The 14,781-nt window shown below is 47.8% G+C and overlaps 1 protein-coding gene across 3 annotated transcripts in view; it reads left to right on the forward strand.

The window, feature by feature from the left end:
* The window catches only part of LOC147107323 (galactosylgalactosylxylosylprotein 3-beta-glucuronosyltransferase 1-like), a 224,931-nt gene that overhangs the window by 82,155 nt on the left and 127,995 nt on the right, over positions 1-14,781 (forward strand). The gene's annotated exons all lie outside the window — the stretch shown is intronic.

Here is a 14,781-nt window from a genome sequence, read left to right on the forward strand (position 1 = left end):
GGCTTCCGACATGACTTTCCCTTGATTGGGCTTGTTAAGCCCGCCCAGCGAGTTTCTCAGCCAATTGAAGGAAGCGGATCTGGTGACGTCATTTGATGACGCGTCATCAGCTGGTTTCCTTAAAGGGACCATGCGTAAATTTACGTTAATATTTGTGCTGTCAGTGTTCTGCAGCATTGAGGTGCTGCAAACACTGACAATGATTGCACAGAGGTGCATGGCTGCACCCAGGTTCTCCCATGACTCCCTCCATATGCTAATGGAGGGAGTCACAGCACGCAGGGAGGTTCTCTTCCCTTCCAATGAGCAGAAGAGACCTCCCCAGGAGACCAACGCAGCCTGGATGCACATTGCACAGGAGGGCACAAGCAGGGATGTTGTCAGGATGACCAGGCTGCAGTAGCACAAACCTTTCAATGATCTCAGTAGATCACGAAACGTTACTGCAAAGCCACACACAGCTTCATCCTGCTGTACCACTCATCACATCCCCATCACTCTGCCTTCCCTACCCTACTCCTGCACATCCTTACTCACACCAATTTAACTTGCGCCTCCACCCATCCCTCTCTATCTACATTATCACTTCCCCATCTCACTAGCCACCCCTCACACTCGCCCTCATCCTAGTCCAATCATATCAACAAACAACACAGAAGGGTAGGCACTTGTGTGTCTTAGCCAATGTTCATGTGAAGTTTCTGTTAATGTGCTGTCAAACATTGAAATCTTTATTTTCAATACTTTGCATTCTTGGACAGATTTGTGTGCACCTTTGGCTTAGTGAGTTGCAATGAATAGTGAGACGTAACGGTACCCCCTGCAATGGTGATGAGTGTGAAAGGAATGGCTTGGGCATTGTAGGGATGCTTTATGTTGTTGGTGTGGGGTGGTGCCAACCTGACACATCATGTGGCAGCCAGGGTGTGCAGCATCAAGTGAAGTAAATGTGGCCATGATGAGGCCTTCCCTGGCGTCCCAGACAGCAATGTGGTCGGGTGCTGATGCCCTCTGTTCTGTGCAACATCAGGTGATTGCGGAGAAGGTTGGTGTGGTTGTTGGTGCTGCTGGTGTGCCTGGTGATGCTGGTGTTGTGGCCTATCGTGGTCAGATTCTAAGGACCAAGGTGAGAGAGTATAAAGTACACCCATGCTGATGGAATAGATGGCAGGTGAAGTAGAGATGACAGAAGCGATCTGTCAATGGTGGGAGAGGTAATGAGGTCAAACTGGATGGAGACTTGTGTAAAGACTTGCAGCATTCTGAATCTGTAGTGGAAATGCCGTTCAGAGAAGCTAGTGGCTAAGGGAACATTTCTCAATCAGCTGGGAGCTTTGACTTGACACTTGAAGCTGTCAACTCATCAGCTGATTCAATGGCAAGTGACCTCCTGCCTCAGCTTCACAGGCAAGGCCTAGGCACAGCGGGAAACCAGTAGGCGAATTCAAAAAGCTGGAGAAAAAGCATTGTTAAGTGGCTGTAAACAAGTCACTAATGATTTCAATTGGTTCCCCCGCCACTGCCTGTTGGGTCTGCTCAGCGCTGGCAGACCCAACATCGGGAAATGCAGGTGTGCGCATTTTGACAGCGGGTTCCCGCTGCCTGTCAATCATTTTAAATTTCACAGCTGACTCACCACCCATCCTGTCCACTGAGTGCCGGCAAAATCGCGGTCATACATTGGAATTAAAGGAGTAAAACTCCAAACCATGTGATTTACCTTAAAGCATGTTCTAACCAAAGGACATTGTTGGTAGTTTGTTAAGATAGAGCTATAATTGCTTTTCTAATGATGGATAAAAGATGGGATTTAGTTTCCAATATTAAAGCAGCTATGTTGACAATAATTTTCAATGGCCCATAATTTGCTGTCAGTGCCGAAACAAAGGCACTCGCCATTGGCCTTGAAGAAAGCTGCCCACAGAGATCTCACAATCTCTGTGGCGACAAGTTTGCCTTTCACGACATGCAATTGACTGTAATGCTTTGTAATGGGAATTCCCAGCAAAGAGCTGCAGGGACATCAACAAGCTGTCTAAGCAACTAATCACATTGAAGAACTCTCACAGATAGCAAACCAGGAAATGAAAAGCAGCTTTTATCTGGACTTTTTAAAAATGTTACAGAAAGCAAAATAAAGTTTGGGACTTTCACACAGGGATAAGATAGAAGCTGAAATATCATGTACAAACTTAAAACTTTTTTTAAGCTTTAATGTAATTTTTATCATAATGGAGAAATTTGACACTCCACAAATACAAAAATTAGTTTTTCAGGGCCAGAACAGTTGCTTAGAAGTCAAGACCCCAGTTACACCTAATCCAACAAGGCTTAACATTGAATGGGGTGTTTAACTGCGATATCAGTGCGGAAAAGCCCAAGTTTTCATCAGTTCCATTGATTTCACTGATTGGACTGATTGCTGGCGGTGGGGGGTGGGTGGAAGGTGGCTGGCGGGGGGGTGGGTGGGGGCCGTAACACAACCTGTGTTGGAGCAGTGAATGACTGACTGAAACTTCAAGATTTCCACGTTTAGATGCGCATGCGTTAATTCCCGAAATTGCGGTCAGTTTCAAACGGCAAACGCTGGCAGATTGCTGTCATTACCCACTGCAAAACCCCGGCCTTTATCATGTCTGTAATGTCTGGATAGACCCCGCACGTTGAATAACATTAAACTCCAGCAGTAGGCTGGGTTATCAAGGGATAATACAGTAACATGCTGAGTGTCAAATACTGCCACGCCAACGACTGTAGGATCAGGAAATTGACTATCAATAATGACCACACATACAGCCCTCAATCTGTCTTTGTTTATATTTAGCACATTTGTATTACAAAACTGTTTGACACAGAAAACAGCTTTGAGCTGTGAATGGTTTCCGGATGTCTATAAAAGATTGATGGTGTAAGTTAACCACATGTAAATTTAATTTGGATTGGTTAAACAAGGTATTGAAAAAGTTAATTACATTTTCTAACGGGGCTAAAAATAAACTTACCTTTAAAGTATTTAAAAATAATAAACCTGTGGAAAAAATGTTTTAATTTTACTTAATTCACCACTTACCTTGTTAAAAGCAGGCCTTGCGACTGCTTTTTAAAAGCGTAGTTGCTGGAGACTTACCCTCCCGGAGAAACCTGCAAAAAAATGGAAGTTCCAGGCGTACGCGCTGCCTCTCCGGCACACGCGTTCGACCTGTGAACCCCTTCCTTTAAGGGAACAGAAGTTCCGGTTTCCCGCGCATGCGCAGTGCATTCACGAAACCGGCACTTTCGTTGGGCCTATGTGTGAGTACCCAGCGCGTACTCACCCGTGGGGACCCGAATTTCTGGCCCATTATGTAATATTTATTCCATTTAAGTGTCAACTTGTAACAACCAAAGAGAAATACTAATGGGAGTGAATAATAATTGATACTACCCAGTAAATGGCTTGGACCAGAGACTCACAGATTTAGCCTGATAGCCCTGAAGCCTTCAAAGCACAGGTTACACATTGCATTTATTACAATCTCAGTTAAATACACAATCTAAACTAGCTCTTGCTGTCATGTGAAATGCTTCATATGTTCCTGTTAAATTAATGTGAAAGGTCAACACAATGACATTTAATATTTCATTGTTAATTTACTAAAAGCTAGACACTGACCTGGTCTCAACACTGACGGCCTAGCTCAGGAACAAACAAGGCACTTCATTCTAAATTCCCAGTAACAGCACCAGCTATTCTCCTCATCTTTACTAGACTGAACTCTAACATTTAACAATCCTTTCAGCCGTGTCTACATCTTGAAGACAAAAAGCAAACATATTTCCACTATTGGGCTGATCTGCCTCTGTGACGCTTATTTCAATGTGAGAAATAATACCTTTTTCTGATAGCAAATTTCCAATTGAACTTTTCATTAAATGCCTCATTTTGGTTTCTTTTTAAATAAACTCTTTGATTTCACTTTTATCATATAATATTATTCTAATGAGCACTTGTGCTCCAGCCTTCTTATCCCCAGTTACCTGTTCGTAACGTTACATTGCTCCTACGTTAAAGGGGGTGCATAGGTATTTACCACTTTGGTAGAAAAAACAGAAAGGCAGAGTATTTCCTAAATGGTGAAAGATTGGGGAATACAGATGCTCAAAGGGACCTGGGTGTCCTTGTACATGATTCACTGAAAGTGAATGTGCAGGCGCAACAAGCCATTAGGAAGGCAAATGGTATGCTGGCCTTCATTACAAGAGGATTTGAGTACAGGAGTAAAGAAGTCTTACTCCAATTATATAGGGCCCTGGTGAGACCACACCTGGAGTACTGTGTACAATTTTGGTCTCCTTACCTAAGGAAGGATATACTTGCCATAGAGGGAGTGCAACGAAGGTTCACGAGATTGATTCCTGGGATGGCGGGACTGTCGTATGAGAAGAGATTGAGTAAACTAGGCCTGTATTCTCTTGAATTCAGAAGAATGAGAGGGGATCTCATTGAAGCATACAAAATTATTACAGGGCTTGATAGGGTGGACGCTGGGAGAATGTTTCCCTTGGCTGGGGAGTCTAGAACCAGGGGCCACAGCCTCAGGATAAAGGGTAGGCCATTCAGGACTGAGATGAGAAGAAATTTCTTCACTCAGAGGGTGGTGAATCTTTGTAATTCTCTACCCCAGAGGGCTGTGGAGGCTCAGTCATTGGGTATATTCAAAACAGAAGTTGATAGATTTCTGACTAGTAAATGCATCAAGGGATATGGCGATAGGGCCGGTGAATGGAGTTGAGGCAGAAGATCAGCCGTGATCTCATTGAATGGCGGAGCAGGCTCGAAGGGCCAAATGGCCGACTCCTGCTCCTATTTCTTATGTTCTTAAGGTGGTGACAGCTTTTTGCTTGTTAAGGCTTTGATGAAGGCTATGATAAACATGAAGCAGTTCTGTGCTGTTTTGGTTTGGTAGCTGGCACTTTAAGTCTGGGATAGTCCATGAGAGTTTCAAAAGGCACCTGTGGAACCTCGGCGTGTATCATTGCATATTTGTGAAGTTTGTTGTTATTGTCTCTCTTATAACAGGCTTGAGAGGAAGTCTTCATGATTGGAGGAGTTACAGATATGACAGCTAAATGAATGGGAAGAAATCGTAGAAACATGGAATAGTACAGCATAGAAGGAGGCCATTCGGCCCATCGAGTTTGCGCCGACTCTTTCGAAGAGCAATCCAGTTAGTCCCACTCCCCTCGCTCTTTCCCCATATCCCTGCAATTTTTTTCCTCAAGTATTTATCCAATTCCCTTTTGAAGGCCACTATTGAATCTGTATCCACCGCCCTATCAGGCAGTGCATTCCAAATCCTAACCAATCGTTGCGTAAAAAAGTTTATCCTCATGTCGCCTCTGGTTCTTTTGCCATTCACCTTAAATCTGTGCCCTCTGGTTATCGATCCTTCAGCCATTGGAAACAGTTTCTCTTTATTTACTCTATTTAATTCCTTCATGATTTTAAACACCTCTATCAAATCTCCTCTTACTCTTCTCTGCTCCAAGGTGAACAACCCCAGTTTCTCCAGTCCATCCACGTAACTGTAATCCCTCATCCCTGGAACCATTCTAGTAAATCTCCTCTGTACCCGCTCCAAAACCTTCACGCCCTTCCTAAAGTGCGGTGCCCAGAATTGGACACAATACTCCAGCTGGGGCCGAACTAGTGTTTTATAAAGGTTTAGCATAACTTCCTGGCTTTTGTACTGTATGGGCTGGATTTTGTCAATGGGGAGCTTTTAGAGGTGGGACTGCCACTTGTTGGGTTTTAGTCCCGCCTCCATCAACTTGTGGCCAATCCACGCTATTTTCCCTTGATTGACCTTGTTAAGTCCACCCAGCGGGCTCAGCAGGCCAATTAAGGGAAAACCAGTTATAGGTGACGTCAGCTTTTGACAGATGAAATGTCATCATTTGACAGCTCTGTGAAGCTGTCAATCACTGACAATCTGTCTTCTAAGTTGTGTCTTTACTCAAGACTCCATTAGAAAGCCTTCCTGACCAGAAGGCAGAAGGCTGCAGCTTTTGACAGTTCAGCGGCCATTCTGCTTTCTGTGCCGGTGAGCTGAGGGACTCCCGAGACCTGAAGGGAGGAAGCCTGCAGGAAGTAGTAAAGGTAAGTAAAACTTATTAAAACACTTTACACACACCTCACACACTTACCTCTGCACACATGCAGCCATCACTCACCTGCACACCGGACGTCTCGGCCCCTCCGACCCCCGCAGACCGACGGCCCGCCTCACTGACCCTGGCGAGGTTTGGAGCCGTGGGGAAGCCCACACTTCAGGGCTCAAAATAGGGATTAGCCAAAAAACTGCCTGTTAACTACCTGTTAACAGGCAGTTAATTGGCATTAATCCCCTTCCCGCCTCGAGGAGGCGGGACCTGGTGCGGGTCGGCTACCCGCCTCCTGGCAAGATGGCATGGAGGTGGGTTGGGGACGGGTTGGGCACCCGCCCCCAAATTCTGCCATTTTCCCAGCAGCCCCGCCTCTAAACCCGCCTCCCCAGGGCTGACAAAATCCAGCCCTACGCCTCTATTTAAAAAGCCCAGGATCCCATATGCTTTATTAACTGCCTTGTTAACCTGTCCTGCCACCTTCAAATATTTGTGCACAAACACCCCAAGGTGTCTCCCTTCTTGCAGCCCCTTTAAAATTGTACCATTTAGTGTGTATGGTCTCTCCTCATTCTTCCTACCAAATGTGTCACCTTTCTCTGCATTGAATTTCATCTGCCATGTGTCCGCCCATTCCACCAGCCTGTCTATGTCTTCTTGAAGTCTATTACTATCTTCTTTACTGTTTACTACACTTCCCAAGTTTCGTGTCATCTGCAAATTTTGAAATTGTGCCCTGTATCTCCAAGTCCAAGTCATTAATATATATCAAAACAGCAGTGGTCCTAGTACTAAACCATGGGGAGCTCCACTGTATACCCTCCTCTAGTCCGAAAGACAGCCATTCACCACAACTCTCTGTTTTCTATCCCTTAGCTAATTTCATATCCCTGCTGCTAATGCCCCTTTTATCCCATGAGCTTTAAATGTCAGCGCAGTTTTCCTAGAATAGGGAGGTGCAGTAGTGTAGAGGTTATGTTACTGGACTACTTAATCTATAGACCTATGATCTATAATCTATGAGGAGAGATTGGGTCGATTGGGCTTGTACTCGCTGGAGTTCAGAAGAATGAGAGGGGATCTCATTGAAACTTATAAAATTCTAACAGGACTGGACAGACTAGATGCAGGAAGGATGTTCCCAATGGCGGGGGAGTCCGGAACCAGGGGTCACAGTCTAAAGATAAGGGGTAAGCCATTTAGGAGAGAGATGAGGAGGAATTTCTTCACCCAGAGAGTGGTGAACCTGTGGAATTCTCTACCACAGAAGGCAGTTGAGGCCAATTCATCAAATATATTAAAGAAGGAGTTGGATATATTTCTTAAGGCTAAAGGGATCAAGGGATATGGGGAGAAGGCAGGGACAGGGTACTGAGTTTGGATGATCAGCCATGATCTCATTAAATGGCTCGAGGGGCCGAATGGCCTACTCCTGCTCCTATCTTCTATGTCTATGACCTTCAACTGACCATCCAGAGAAGGTTAGTTCAAATCCCACCATGAACGTTAGAGAATTTGAATTCAGTTTTAAAAATCTGGAAATAAAAAGTGACCACATTTGGTAAAAACTCAACTGTCCTCTTGGGGAAGGAATCCTGCCGTCCTTGCCTGGTCTGGGTTAATGTGACTCTAATCCCACACCAGTGTGGCTGACTCTTAACTGCCCACTGAAGTGGCCAAGCAAGCCACTCAGTTGTCTCAAACCTCTTGCAGCAGTTCACCAAGACGGTTCACCACCACCTTCTCAGGGTAACTAGGGCTGGCCAATAAATGCCTGCCTTGCCTGTGACATCCACATCCCAAGAACGAATAAGAAAAACATCAGCAAGGTTGTAGAGTGTAACAGTTTAAGAAAAGTTGACTCTTCTGTCCTAGTTTTTATTTCCTAGGTCATGTTGTTGCTCTGGCTGCGCACACTATCCATAATCAGGTTAAAAGCCACAGAAGCAAAAACATTACTGACATTTCTCCTGCCTGCGCACCATGGCCAGACTTTGAACAGATTTTTAAAATCAGAATATTAGTATTGTCACTTTTCTTTCTCAATGGTCAAGAATATACAAAAGCCTGGTGATGTTGACAGAGAAGTGAAAAAAGGATTTATGAAAAGGAATAAAGCAACATCTGTCCCTCAACCAACGCCATCCACTAAATGGCTGCTGTATTTGCCGACATAATAATACTCGTGAAATGTCAAAGTAATTTATTGTCTGTGGAGTGAGTTGAAAAGAAGTGCGAAATATTTCTAGCTATAGATCTAGAATATTACACATAGTGTAAGCTGCTGCGCAATCTTTTATTCAAAACAAACTGATTGTAAAAAGTGCAGTTCTGCAAATGAGCAATACGCCCACAGGTCAGGTGGCCTGCCAGTATTGCCTCTGTGTCTGTGCTCTGTAACCTGTGTATGGACGATAGAGCTGCTTATGGCAACTTGTGAAGATCCACCCATCACAACAAATTTGGCCTGTGTATCAGGGAGAATTGAGCAGGGCTTCACACAGCCAGTGGGGAATCACAAAATCTTGGGCACTCTACCCATAATTTTCCATCTATTGACTTCAGAATGTATAACTTGAAAATGGGGTCTGAATTACATCAGCAGCCCCGGTCTAATTACTCCCTGCTCTCTAACCCTGCTCTCTAACCCTGCTCTCTAAACCCTGCTCTCTAAACCCTGCTCTCTAACCCTGCTCGCTAACGCTGCTCTCTAACCCTGCTCTCTAACCCTGCTCTCTAAACCTGCTCTCTAACCCTGCTCTCTAAACCTGCTCTCTAACCCTGCTCTCTAACCCTGCTCTCTAACCCTGCTCGCTAAACACTGCTCGCCCTAACCCTGCTCGCTAACCCTGCTCTCTAACCCTGCTCTCTAACCCTGCTCTCTAAACCCTGCTCTCTAACCCTGCTCTCTAACCCTGCTCTCTAACCCTGCTCGCTAACTCTGCTCTCTAACCCTGCTCGCTAACCCTGCTCTCTAACCCTGCTCTCTAACCCTGCTCTCTAACCCTGCTCGCTAACCCTGCTCGCTAACCCTGCTCGCTAACCCTGCTCTCTAACCCTGCTCTCTAACCCTGCTCTCTAACCCTGCTCTCTAACACTGCTCGCTAACCCTGCTCTCTAACCCTGCTCTCTAACCCTGCTCTCTAACCCTGCTCTCTAACCCTGCTCTCTAACCCTGCTCTCTAACCCTGCTCTCTAACCCTGCTCTCTAACCCTGCTCTCTAAACACTGCTCTCTAACCCTGCTCTCTAACCCTGCTCTCTAACCCTGCTCTCTAAACACTGCTCCCTAACCCTGCGCCCTAACCCTGCTCTCTAACCCTGCTCGCTAACCCTGCTCTCTAACCCTGCTCTCTAACCCTGCTCTCTAACACTGCTCGCTAACCCTGCTCTCTAACCCTGCTCTCTAACCCTGCTCTCTAACCCTGCGCCCTAACCCTGCTCTCTAACCCTGCTCTCTAACCCTGCTCTCTAACCCTGCTCTCTAACCCTGCTCTCTAAACCCTGCTCTCTAACCCTGCTCTCTAACCCTGCTCTCTAACCCTGCTCGCTAACCCTGCTCTCTAACCACTGCTCTCTAAACACTGCTCTCTAACCCTGCTCTCTAACCCTGCTCTCTAACCCTGCTCTCTAACCCTGCTCTCTAACCCTGCTCGCTAACCCTGCTCGCTAACCCTGCTCTCTAACCCTGCTCTCTAACCCTGCGCCCTAACCCTGCTCTCTAACCCTGCTCTCTAACCCTGCTCTCTAACCCTGCTCTCTAACCCTGCTCTCTAACCCTGCGCCCTAACCCTGCTCTCTAACCTTGCTCTCTAACCCTGCTCTCTAACCCTGCTCTCTAACCCTGCGCCCTAACCCTGCTCTCTAACCCTGCTCTCTAACCCTGCTCTCTAACCCTGCTCTCTAACCCTGCTCTCTAACCCTGCTCTCTAAACCCTGCTCTCTAACCCTGCTCTCTAACCCTGCTCTCTAACCCTGCTCGCTAACCCTGCTCTCTAACCCTGCTCGCTAACCCTGCTCGCTAACCCTGCTCTCTAACCCTGCTCGCTAACCCTGCTCTCTAACCCTGCTCTCTAAACACTGCTCTCTAACCCTGCTCTCTAACCCTGCTCTCTAACCCTGCTCTCTAACCCTGCTCTCTAACCCTGCTCGCTAACCCTGCTCGCTAACCCTGCTCTCTAACCCTGCTCTCTAACCCTGCTCTCTAAACACTGCTCTCTAACCCTGCTCTCTAACCCTGCTCTCTAACCCTGCTCTCTAACCCTGCTCTCTAACCCTGCTCTCTAAACACTGCTCTCTAACCCTGCTCTCTAACCCTGCTCTCTAACCCTGCTCTCTGAACACTGCTCTCTAAACACTGCTCTCTAAACACTGCTCGCCCTAACCCTGCTCTCTAACCCTGCTCTCTAACCCTGCTCTCTAACCCTGCTCTCTAACCCTGCTCGCTAACCCTGCTCGCTAACCCTGCTCGCCCTAACCCTGCTCGCCCTAACCCTGCTCTCTAACCCTGCTCGCCCTAACCCTGCTCGCCCTAACCCTGCTCTCTAACCCTGCTCGCGAACCCTGCTCTCTAACACTGCTCTCTAACCCTGCTCTCTAACCCTGCTCTCTAAACCTGCTCGCGAACCCTGCTCTCTAACCTTGCTCTCTAACCCTGCTCTCTAACCTTGCTCTCTAACCCTGCTCTCTAAACCCTGCTCTCTAACCCTGCTCTCTAACCCTGCTCTCTAACCTTGCTCTCTAACCCTGCTCTCTAACCCTGCTCTCTAACCCTGCTCTCTAACCCTGCTCGCTAACCCTGCTCTCTAACCCTGCTCGCTAACCCTGCTCTCTAACCCTGCTCTCTAACCCTGCTCTCTAACCCTGCTCGCTAACCCTGCTCTCTAACCCTGCTCTCTAACCCTGCTCTCTAACCCTGCTCTCTAACCCTGCTCCCTAACCCTGCTCTCTAACCCTGCTCTCTAACCCTGCTCTCTAACCCTGCTCGCTAACCCTGCTCTCTAACCCTGCTCTCTAACCCTGCTCTCTAACCCTGCTCGCTAACCCTGCTCTCTAACCCTGCTCTCTAACCCTGCTCGCTAACCCTGCTCTCTAACCCTGCTCTCTAACCCTGCTCTCTAACCCTGCTCTCTAACCCTGCTCTCTAACCCTGCGCCCTAACCCTGCGCCCTAACCCTGCGCCCTAACCCTGCTCGCTAAACCCTGCTCGCTAACCCTGCTCTCTAAACCCTGCTCTCTAAACCCTGCTCTCTAACCCTGCTCTCTAACCCTGCTCTCTAAACCCTGCTCTCTAAACCCTGCTCTCTAACCCTGCTCACTAACCCTGCTCTCTAAACACTGCTCGCCCTAACCCTGCGCCCTAACCCTGCTCGCTAACCCTGCTCTCTAAACACTGCTCGCTAACCCTGCTCTCTAACCCTGCTCTCTAACCCTGCTCCCTAACCCTGCTCTCTAACCCTGCTCTCTAACCCTGCTCTCTAACCCTGCTCTCTAACCCTACTCTCTAACCCTGCTCGCTAACCCTGCTCTCTAACCCTGCTCTCTAACCCTGCTCGCTAACCCTGCTCTCTAAACACTGCTCGCTAACCCTGCTCTCTAAACACTGCTCGCCCTAACCCTGCGCCCTAACCCTGCGCCCTAACCCTGCGCCCTAACCCTGCGCCCTAACCCTGCTCGCTAAACCCTGCTCGCTAAACCCTGCTCGCTAAACCCTGCTCTCTAAACCCTGCTCTCTAACCCTGCTCTCTAACCCTGCTCTCTAACCCTGCTCTCTAACCCTGCTCTCTAACCCTGCCCTCTAACCCTGCTCTCTAACCCTGCTCGCTAACCCTGCTCTCTAAACACTGCTCGCCCTAACCCTGCGCCCTAACCCTGCGCCCTAACCCTGCGCCCTAACCCTGCGCCCTAACCCTGCTCGCTAAACCCTGCTCGCTAAACCCTGCTCTCTAAACCCTGCTCTCTAAACCCTGCTCTCTAACCCTGCTCTCTAACCCTGCTCTCTAACCCTGCTCTCTAACCCTGCCCTCTAACCCTGCCCTCTAACCCTGCTTGCTAACCCTGCTCTCTAAACCCTGCTCTCTAACCCTGCTCTCTAAACGCTGCTCTCTAACCCTGCTCTCTAACCCTGCTCTCCAACCCTGCTCTCCAACCCTGCTCTCCAACCCTGCTCGCTAACCCTGCTCGCTAACCCTGCTCTCTAACCCTGCTCTCTAACCCTGCTCTCTAACCCTGCTCTCTAAACGCTGCTCTCTAAATGCTGCTCTCTAACCCTGCTCTCTAACCCTGCTCTCTAACCCTGCTCTCTAAACCCTGCTCTCTAAACCCTGCTCTCTAAACCCTGCTCTCTAAACCCTGCTCTCTAAACCCTGCTCTCTAACCCTGCTCTCTAAACCTGCTCTCTAACCCTGCTCCCTAACCCTGCTCTCTAACCCTGCTCTCTAACCCTGCTCTCTAACCCTGCTCGCTAACCTTGCTCTCTAACCCTGCTTCACCTGAAGACCACACCTGGTCTTGGCTCGGCCGCGATCTTCTGCTTGGAGGCGGGTTGGTGTCGGGAAGGGTGCTCGGTGGGTTCCAGTCCCGCTGCTGCCTGCTGACACAATGTTTGGTTAGTTGGGCTGGTTAAGCCCGCCATGCGGCTCTGTTCAGCTGCTCTGCTGACGCGTTTGCAGCCGGTGTATTTAAGGGGGCCATTTCACCATTGGATCTCAGGCCGTTTCTGGGGCTTCTGACTGCTGCTTCTCACCACCATGTCTGCAGAGAATATAATACACAGCAGGCACTTTGATATCATTGAATGAAAAGAAAGATCCTTTATAACCTCCTGCACCATATAATGGGATACTTGCCTTCATTAGCTGAGGCATAGAATATAAGAGCAGGGAGGTTATGATGGAGCTGTACAAAATGCTAGTTAGGCCACAGCTGGAATATTGTGTGCAGTTCTGGTCGCCACACTATAGGAAGGATGTGATTGCATTGGAGAGGGTGCAGAGGAGATTCACCAGGAGGTAACCTGGGCTGGAGCGCTTCAGCTATGAAGAGAGACTGGACAGGCTGGGGTTGTTTTCCTTAGAGCAGAGAAGGCTGAGGGGGGACCTGATTGAGGTGTACAAAATTATGAGGGGCATAGATAGGGTAGATAGAAAGGAACTTTTCCCATTAGTAGAGGGGCCAATAACCAGGGGGCATAGTTTCAAGATAAGGGGCAGGAGGTTTAGAGAGGATTTGAGGAAAAACTTTTTCACCCAGAGGGTGGTTGGAATCTGGAACTCACTGCCTGAAAGGGTGGTAGAGGCAGGAACCCTCACAACATTCAAGAAGCACTTAGATGAGCACTTGAAACGCCATAGCATACAAGGCTACGGACCAAGTGCTGGAAAATGGGATTCGAATAGACAGGGCTTGATGGCCGACGCGGACACGATGGGCCGAAGAGCCTTTTTCTGTGCTGTATAACTCTATGACTCTATAATGACAATGAATCATTCTTTTAGATATGGGAGATGCAAAGATTATGTTATTATGCCACAATAAAACAAAAGACTCGACAGTTTACTTATTGTGTGAGCTAACTAACTCATATTACAGTATTTGGAGTGCAGATTGACACTAGCTTCCAAATCAGCACCAACTGTAGCATCTGAGGAATGTTCTGACCTCAGTATTTATTTTTACATTTGAACACAAAGATACGTGATCTCTCACTATTGCTTTCACAGCCCACGAGGCTATTTGCAATCGTATACTTTTTATGGGAGGATTTCTGCACCTCACAATACGGCAGTGTTAAGTTTATTTCAACTTGTTAGATAAGTGCTGGCATTATAATAATATTCAGGAGGTCACAGCCTACCCTTGCACTGTCTCTATTAACCATGATTTTAAGTCAAGTGCCACAAGGATGAAACCTTGCATCGATTATACAGAATAAAGTAGAAGTCTTTAAAATCCCAGGTAGACAAGTGACATTCTCTACCACCTACAAGGCACAAGTCAGGAGTGTGATGGAATACTCTCCACTTGCCTGGATGAGTGCAGCTCCAACAACACTCAAGAAGCTTGACACCATCCAGGACAAAGCAGCCCGCTTGATTGGCACCCCATCCACCACCTTAAACATTCACTCCCTCCACCATTGCTGCAGTGTGTACCATCTACAAGATGCACTGCAGCAACTCGCCAAGGCTTCTTCGGCAGCACCTCCCAAACCCGCGACCTCGTCCACCTAGAAGGACAAGGGCAGCAGGCGCACGGGAACACCACCACCTCCAAGTTCCCCTCCAAGTCACACACCATCCTGACTTAGAAGTATATCGCTGATCCTTCATCGTCGCTGGGTCAAAATCCTGGAACTCCCTCCCTAACAGCACTGTGGGAGTACCTTCACCACACGGACTGCAGCGGTTCAAGAAGGCAGCTCACCACCACCTTCTCAAGGGCAACTAGGGATGGCCAATAAATGCTGGCCTTGCCAGTGACGCCCAGATCCCACAAACAAATCAAAAACAACATTTTGTGCAGAACTCTGTATTTGCTTGGACTTGGCAGTAGAACAGCCTGGTGACTCATTGCTCAGAGTTTAATGTTTGGTGGCTCTAATAGAAAGGCAGGAGGCGTAAGAGCCTCTATTTAAAGT

Source organism: Somniosus microcephalus, chromosome 14 (assembly GCF_052327205.1).
Source record: "Somniosus microcephalus isolate GS21.2 chromosome 14, FLI_Smic_1.0, whole genome shotgun sequence".
In the NCBI taxonomy this organism is placed as follows: Eukaryota; Metazoa; Chordata; class Chondrichthyes; order Squaliformes; family Somniosidae; genus Somniosus; species Somniosus microcephalus.